Consider the following 8,644-nt stretch of genomic DNA (forward strand, 5'->3'; position numbering starts at 1 on the left):
GCAAGAGAGAGAGGGGGAGAAAGAGATAAAGACAGAGAAAATCATCTAAAATCCAAAGACAAAATGAAAATCTTAAAAATAGCCAGAGAAAGAAACAAATTACCAACAAAGCAGCAATAAACTGTAGCTGACTTCTGAATAGAAACAAGGAAGCTGAAATATTATAGAATAATCTCTCCCAAGAGCTATTTTCTGTATCTAGAATACAGATTTTTAGAATTCTATATCCAGCAAAATATACCTTTCAAGAATGGAGGTGAAGGCCGGGCGCGGTGGCTCACGCCTGTAATCCTAGCACTCTGGGAGGCCGAGGCGGTTGGATCGCTCAAGGTCAGGGGTTCGAGACGAGCCTGAGCAAGAGCGAGACTCCGTCTCTACTAAAAATAGAAAGAAATTATCTGGCCAACTAAAATATATATAGAAAAAATTAGCCGGGCATGGTGGCGCATGCCTGTAGTCCCAGCTACTCGGGAGGCTGAGGCAGTAGGATCGCTTAAGCCCAGGAGTTTGAGGTTGCTGTGAGCTAGACTGACGCCATGGCACTCACTCTAGCCCGGGCAACAGAGTGAGACTCTGTCTCAAAAAAAAAAAAAAAAGAATGGAGGTGAAATAACAACAAATTCTCAAACAAAAATCTAGAAAATTTGTCAACTCAATATGAAGAAAATATTAAAGGGTATTCTTCAGGCCAAAGAATAATTATGCAAGGTAGAAAATCAATAATGCAAGAAGGAATCAGGAAAAGAAAACACAGCAAGTCAAACTGAGTAATAACAGCATAAAACAACAGAAATACATCCATGGGGTTTAAAATATACACACATTTTAAAACATGGCAACAACGAATTAAATAAAGAAGGAAACTGAATTAAGTGTTTTTTAAAGTTTTGCATTGTCCAGAAAAAGGGTGAAAGTCTCAATTAATATCACACTTTGGTAAGTTAAAAATATATATTTGAATTTTTTTTTTTTTTTTTTTTTGGTTGTGGCTAGAGTGTAGTGGCATCATCATGGCTCACTGCAACCTCAAACTCCTGGGCTCAAGTGATCCTCCTGCCTCAGTCTCCTGAGTAGCTGGACCTATAGGTGCATATCCTCAGACCTGGCTAATTTTCTTTTTTATTTTTTGTAGAAACAGAGTCTCACTGCATTGCCCAGGCTGGTCTCAAAAAATAAATAAATAAAAATAAAGACTTACTGTATGTCAATTTATTATTTTGGATTATGGGCAACAGGGAAATACACAGAAACATCTAGCCCCACACACACGCCCCTAACTTTATAAATTTTAGCCTCCACATCTATTCAGTTTGTTTCATTGTGACTGGCTCTCCAAAATCTTATTTCGCCTTATCTTTTCTTATCTTACCACAGATACACTAATAAACATTAAATGTCCACAGCAAACAAAAAGAAACAAGAACCTGGAAAGTCCATGGTCTCTTCTTTTAAGTAAATAAATTTTTAAAAACCTAGAGAGCCAACTGAGTAATAAATACTATATTAATTCCATAATATTATTTGCCATCACTGAGCTATATAACATTACTAACAAAATTAATACATTAAAAAGATTAAAAATTGTTTTTTTTCACTTATTTCAGAAAAAAATGTTACTCTAATATTTTTAAATCACTTGCTGATTCAGCGAAAGGAAAATTCTAGGATAAAATTATAACTTCTTCTACACTCATATCAATGTCAGCAAGACATAGGTGCAATGTGTACCTCCATCACAGAATAACTAAATAACCTCCTCAAAGCCAAAAACACCTAAGAAACCAAGACATGAAACTTCAGTGTCACTCATGACCTTTCTATAAGCAAATGAGACTACCTGCCACTTACTAAACATTTTCATTTTAGGGGGGATTCCCACTACAGTTTTGTGAGGAGTAGGCAATTTAAATAAGGTAGCCTAGCTCTTCAAAAAGAAAACACAATCAAAATGAAATCAAAATACCACCCTGATATTAGAAAGTACTCTCTAAAGAAATCAAAGAATACTTTAACATTTAATCCCAGTTTTACAGCAGTAGAAACTAACAAGTAAACCAATACAGAGTTATAAAAATAGACACCAAAGTGTGCTGAGAGTCAGTTCCGGGTCTACTGTGGTTAGAGGCAAGCAGACACTGACTCCTTTTCTGTAATGGCTAGGGAGCAAAACTAAACCACTTCATTCAGATGATCACAGAATGGTCGGTGCCAGAAGCCTTCTCTACATAACCAACAGGAATTGCTTATGTGCCATGTGGGGAACACACAAGCGTTCTTCTTTAATCTTCACAACAGTCCCCTCAGTGACCGTGTGCGCTCTTCTCTCACCCACCCACCCAACTCTTCTTTTCACCTACTAACCTACTGTCTCCTCCTCTTCCTTCAGGTCTTCCAACTCACCTCCTCCGGGAACGTGCCCTGGCTCCCCAAAAACCAAGTTAGCTTCCCGGGTAACAGGTTTTACAGCTCCCAGTACTTCAAAGGACTCATCCCACCTGTTGTTGAAAACAAAGTACCTAACACAAAGTCCTGGGGTACACCAAAGGCATTTAAGAAATATTCTTTGGATAAACAAATTTGAATTTATGATTTTCCTCAATTTTACAAAGAAATGAACTTTAAAAAAATAAGTACTTTGCATCAGGTGATAACAGCCTGACAATGGCACATACCAGTTGGGAATCCAAGTTTCTGTGGCTCTAACTCCATGTACTATATGGAAGTATGCTAAAAGCCAGATTTCTTTCAAATTATTATTTTTATATTGACTTCCACTGTAAAAGTGAGAGACATCTTTTAAAAGAAAAAATGAATCCCTAAATATAATTAAATCACATGTGAGATGGAATATGCCTTTCAAAAAATCACAGGGAAGGGACAAACTGTAACTTCCTGGTAATTAGTGGTCTGAATTGCACTCATTATAAAACCAGGTTAGAGCGAAATTGCAAACATAAACCAGAAATGTAATCACTCGTCTCTTTCTCTTTACCTGAAGTAGCAATTCCCAAAACTTTAGTTTTCCAGCTCTTCTGCCAGCTTCAAACTGCCTTAATATTCCTAGAACTTTTTTTTTTTTTCCCTCACCACTATACTAAGGAAGACCTAGAATTTTTCAACCAAAGTAATTTTGTTTGTTTTCAATTTGCTACTAGCTTGAACTTACTGGCCTCTTTTTCACCCATCTTCTCTGGCTACAAAATGTAACAGTAACTTGATACAGATATGACCATGGTGGCAAAAATGGACCAGTGCAACCTTTGCTTGGCATTGGAGACCCAGATTGGATCTGCTGTGGCAAGTAGTTCTCTTGGTTCCCAATAATGTTTGAGGATAATCACTCAATTAAAGATGGTGCCAAATCTGGTGGCACTTCTACTTAGTGGCTTGTTTAACCAAAGTCGGTTGTCCCCACTAGGAGCTATCTACATATCAAAACATTGTTAAAACTGGAAATGCACGATCTATCCTAACCAAAAACAAGTAAAACAGAGTCTGACAGTCTAGCTAAAAACAGTAAGTAGGCACCAACATTAAGGGTCACGGCCCAAATTCTTAATGTTTGGCAAACGATGCTTCATTGAATGCCTTTGTGACAACTCATCAATTCTTTAAATATATACTGAACAAAAGAATTTCTGTTAACTCAGGATACCTGTATTTGCAATGAGAACTGTGTTTTTCCTTTAAAAGTTAATTTATGAATATAATCTTTTTCTTTTCTATTTTGGCATATTTTGATTGCCTACGTAGAATAAAACATAACACCAACGTCCATTTTAAGTAATGAACTACACCATGTTTGCAAATTTTCTTATTAAAGAATGAGAAACTCGGAAACATTTTTGTTAATTTTAGGATCTGACTGAACGGGAAATAAACCACTCTTCATTTGCTGCCGGCTAATTTATTCTTACTAAGATGACTTCAGGAAAGAAAAAAGAGCCATGACTTCCCCCTGACAGAACTTCCCAGATTCAGTACAGAAAGGGGTTGGCCAGAGTAATCTCTAAAGTTTTGTGCAACTTGTCTGAGCTATGAAATACCAAACATCCATCCCAAAGATATAATTATATTTCTAAAAGGATTAGTATAGGATTGAAATAATTTTCTGCCAACCAAGCAAAATACTTAAGACAATGTCCCCACTTTTTTCCCATTCATGTCGCATTATTTCCAACGAGTGGATACTGCCCCAATTCAACAAGCCTTCCCAGTCCCAAAGGAATAAGGGTATGTTAAAGTCCACTTACGGTCTAAAAAGCACCTGCGGATTAAACAGGGGCGTGGAGGGGGGAGGATAGGGGAAGCAGGAGAGACTAAATCTTCAAATCACAGAAAGGTGCAGTCACCGATTCATAAACTTCTCGCATTTTCTGGCAATAAAACACCTGCCAGTAAACGTTCTCACGCATTAGGAACGCCGCACCGTCCTACGGTGGTGAGCGCCAAACTCTTCTGCAAAGTTTGCAAAGGCGCACAGATTTCCGAGCTCTCCAGATCCCTCCTTCGCCCCATCCTCCCCTAGCCTGGCTGCAACGAAGTTCCGCGGCATCCAGGCACTCATTTAAAAGAACCAAGTTCGCCTCAGTCCTGCCCACTTGGACTCTGGAGGAGGCAACTGAAACTTGCCCGGGAGACACGTCTCCCCGGGGACCGAAACCGGCCCCGTGGGGAGCGAGGGGGGCGGCCGGCCCCCTCCCCGGCGCCGGGCAGCCCCGGCCCGCGCCGTCCCGCACGCCCCCCGCCCGCTTGCCTGCCCGTCACGGAGCGGATCCCCCCACCTCACGGCGTGTGGGGGCGGGGGGCCGCGCGCCGGGCCTGCCCCTGCGGCGCCCCCTGCCCGGGTCCGGGAATGGCGGCGTCGGCTGCGCGGGGCCAGCTCCGCGTCCGGCCCCGGAGGACGCTCGGGGAGCTCGCGGCGCGAGGGGAGGAGAGGAAGTTACCTCCGGACGGTCCCGGCTGCGGCGGCTGTGGGCAGCGGGCAGGGCAGGCGGTCCGGGCGGCCGAGCGTGGTGGCGGTGGCGGTGGTGGCGGTGGCTACCGCAGTGCCCTCCGCCCCATTGTTTCCCTTCCAAGAGGATCCCGGCGAAGCCGAGCCCGGGAACCAGGAAGTTCCCCGGCGCGACACCTCCTGCCGCCGCTATGGAAACGGCCCCCGCCTCCCAGGGCGGCTCGCCCGGGACCCCGCCTCCGCGCCGCCGGCCCCGCCCGCCTCACCGACCGCCGCCAACCGTCGCCGCTGCGGCCGCGGCCGCCGCCATCTTGGCGCGGCCCGGGCGGCCCCTTCCCGGCGGCACGTGCGCGCCGCGCCGCGCTCCCGCCGTGCGCGCTCCTGCCGGCCACGGGGGCGCGCGCCCAGGGCTGCAGGTGGGACGCGAGTCTCCCGGGGCCCCCTCGGCGGGAGGCCGCCCCCTGTGACCCGGGCGCCGCGCTAAAGGCCCGGGGTCTGGGGCGGAGAACGACCGACATGCGTGTGTGCAGCTGACTGGTCAAGAGGATGGCTGAGACCTGTGGGGAGGTCTCTCTTCTGGCGCAACTGCTTACCGGGTGTCAGACCTTGCACACTTAAATGTTTTCTGTGCCTCAGTTTCTCCATCTGGAAAGTGGGATAGTAATAGTATCTGCCTCATGGGACTGTGACCTGGAACAAGCAAGTGCTTGGTAGTTGGTAATCATCTGTTCGATAAAATGGCATTGCTTCTGACACAAGTCACATTTCTGTCATTTTTCAGGAACCTTCAAATCCGTGTTGGAATCAGCACTGCTCTAAGTAGGCTACTGTGTATGATCCCATTGCCGCTTAAAACTTGTCAAGTGTTCATCTTTGTCCCATCTTTCTGTAGGTCAGCTTTCCTTTTTTATATCGTGGAAATTGTCAAGAGTTTTTAATCCCCGCGGTCTTCCATTAAGGGGTGCCATAAAAAGACGAATGATGTAAACTTCCCAACGCTGTAATTAGCTGACAGTTAAGTGATTCATTCAATAGAAGCTAGAAAAGTTAGGGTGTGCGAATAACTGAAAGGCTTCCTGTCCTTGATTCCAGGAACTAGAATTACTAAGGCTGGCAACTCTGCACAATTGTTGTTATCTCGCTTGTCCAGCTGGTGAAAACCGACACTGAGAAACCGGGTGCTGTGCCCAGTATCTCACAGGAGGGGTAGAAGGAGGAGGCAGGGTCGCAGCCTCTTCCCTTAGCACCCAAACTTGAAGAACTGACTCCACGGTTTTCAGTTTTAGACAGTCTTTAAGGCTCCTTCTAGCTCTCCTGTTGTAATATTATCTTAACAATGGGGATACGTTCTGATACATGCCTCGTTAGGCAATTTCATTGTCTTGCAAACAGAGTGCACTCACAAACCTGGATGTCATAGCCTATTGCACACCTAGGCTATATGGTATGGCCTCCTGCTCGTAGGCTACAAACCTGTACAGCAGGTTGCTGTACTGAACAGTGTAGACTATTGTAACACAATGGTATTTGTGTATCTAAACACATCTAAACATAGGAATGTGTTGCGTTACAGTGTTACAATGGTTATGATGTCAGTAGACAACAGGAATTTTTCACCTCCATTGTAATCTTACAGAGCCATCATAGTGTATTCAATACTTCATTGACCAAAACGTTTTGTGATGTGTAACTATATACACTTTGTAAGAAAATGCAAATTTATACTTCCCTTTGGGTCTTCTTTCATTTATTTATTTATTTATTTATTTTGGAGACAGAGTCTTACTCTGTTGCCCAGGGCTAGAGTGCCGTGGCATCAGCCTAGCTCACAGCAACCTCATACTCTTGGGCTCAAGCAATCCTACTGCCTCAGCTTCCCAAGTGGCATGTGCCACCATGCCCGGCTAATTTTTTCTATATATTTTTAGTTGTCCAGTTACTTTCTTTCTATTTTTTAGTAGAGACGGGGGTCTTGCTCTTGCTCAGGCTGGTCTCAAACTCCTGACCTCGAGCGATCCTCCCTCCTTGGCCTCCCAGAGTGCTAGGATTACAGGCGTGAGCCACCGTGCCTGGCCTTCGTTCATTTATTTAAACGAGGTTTGTAAAGATTAGTATTTATTTTTCTGATCCTGAGACAAAAAAAGACATAACTAGTTTGATATGTGAACGGGGGCAAAAGCAGACCAGGAGTTGGAAGGACTTGGGTAATCTTTTCAACACCCAAATACTTCTCCAAAAGTTACAGAATTCTCAGGTTAGCAATCACACAGATTGGAATATTCTCAATTTCTAACAGGCAAGCCCCCTGCTTATACCACTCCGTAACCCCGACTGGACCCAGCAGATTGCTTTGCACAGGGAAGGCTTACGGTAAATGCTCACTGAGTTAAATTGCTGTGTGTGGTTGAGTTCCCACCACTTATGGAGACCTTGGGAACCACAGAGATGCTCAAGAGACGTCACTCAAGGGACATCACTGCAAATATCATAGATAAGAACCCCAAGTCACCAGTTAATGAGTTAATGGGATTTGGGATGGACAACCCCACAGCCACAGGCTTACTTGGCAAAATGAAGTGGAAATTTCAGATATGTTTTTCCATAAATTATATGGGTAATTTTAAAAACACTATTTTTGACTTAAGTTTGAGCACCATTGGCTTAATGGTATACTTTGATAACAGCACTCTGATCCTATAGTATTATTAAAGTTCAGAAATGCTCACATTTTTTTCCTCAAGTCAAAGTATCAACAGCCATTCACCTCAATATAAAACCTGTACTGTTCTTAAGTACAACTTCCCGGGCTCGCCACAGTTTTTATTATTAAGCATCTTGGGTGTGTGGTTAAACAATAAGCATGAATATTCACCTCTCTTGTTCACTACTATACCCCAGCACAGTGCTTGACACGTGGTAGGCATGGAATATGCCATATGCGTATGGCGTAACTGGCACTATGTCAATTTAATGTTATCTATGGGAACATATTAAATACAAAATTTATGTCAATGATTACCAGGGAAGTAGAATCATTTTCCCTCTAAATCAGGGATGCATGCACAAACTTTTTCTTAAAAGATAATAAACATGAGAGGAGCCATAGAAGAGAATGAGAGTGGCTGAATTTCACTGGAAGTTGAATTATGGAAATAGGCGGACTTGTCCCACAGGGCCCTAGTTGACCAATCCCTGCTCTAAATAATTATAGTTTCGATTAGATTCACTCCACGATTACATTCGCTCCAGCACAACACACCAGATACTAAAATACCCTTCAACTGAAGAAAGGGTAAAAGCTTTACATCAATAAAGTACCAAAAAGTAAAAGGACACGTCTACTAACAGTTTGCATTGACAATTAAAATGTTGTACAAATACCAAAGGTTTAGAACTACCTCACGTAATGGAATAAGAGAGACAGATGTTTGCATTGCATTTTTAAAAAAGTTATGTGCTATACTGATGACAATATTTAAAATGTTGCCAAAGGTAAAAGTACATGTTTAAGTCCCCCTCAGGATCCCGTAATAACTAAGGCCAGAAGTACAATTTGTGGTGAGAACATAAGAACATAGAACATAGAGAAAAAGAATGCTCCAAAGCAAATTATCCATATTTCACTGTCATCTTCAAAATATGGATGAAAGGGTCAGTTCTTAGAGGCTTCTGTAAATTGAGACTTTGAAA

At 43.3% G+C, this 8,644-nt stretch overlaps 1 pseudogene; it reads left to right on the forward strand.

The window, feature by feature from the left end:
- Nucleotides 1–250: 250 nt before the first annotated feature.
- LOC138375254 (uncharacterized) lies at nucleotides 251–5,488 on the forward strand (annotated as a pseudogene).
- Nucleotides 5,489–8,644: the final 3,156 nt, after the last annotated feature.

The sequence above is a fragment of the Eulemur rufifrons genome, chromosome 25 (assembly GCF_041146395.1).
Source record: "Eulemur rufifrons isolate Redbay chromosome 25, OSU_ERuf_1, whole genome shotgun sequence".
In the NCBI taxonomy this organism is placed as follows: Eukaryota; Metazoa; Chordata; class Mammalia; order Primates; family Lemuridae; genus Eulemur; species Eulemur rufifrons.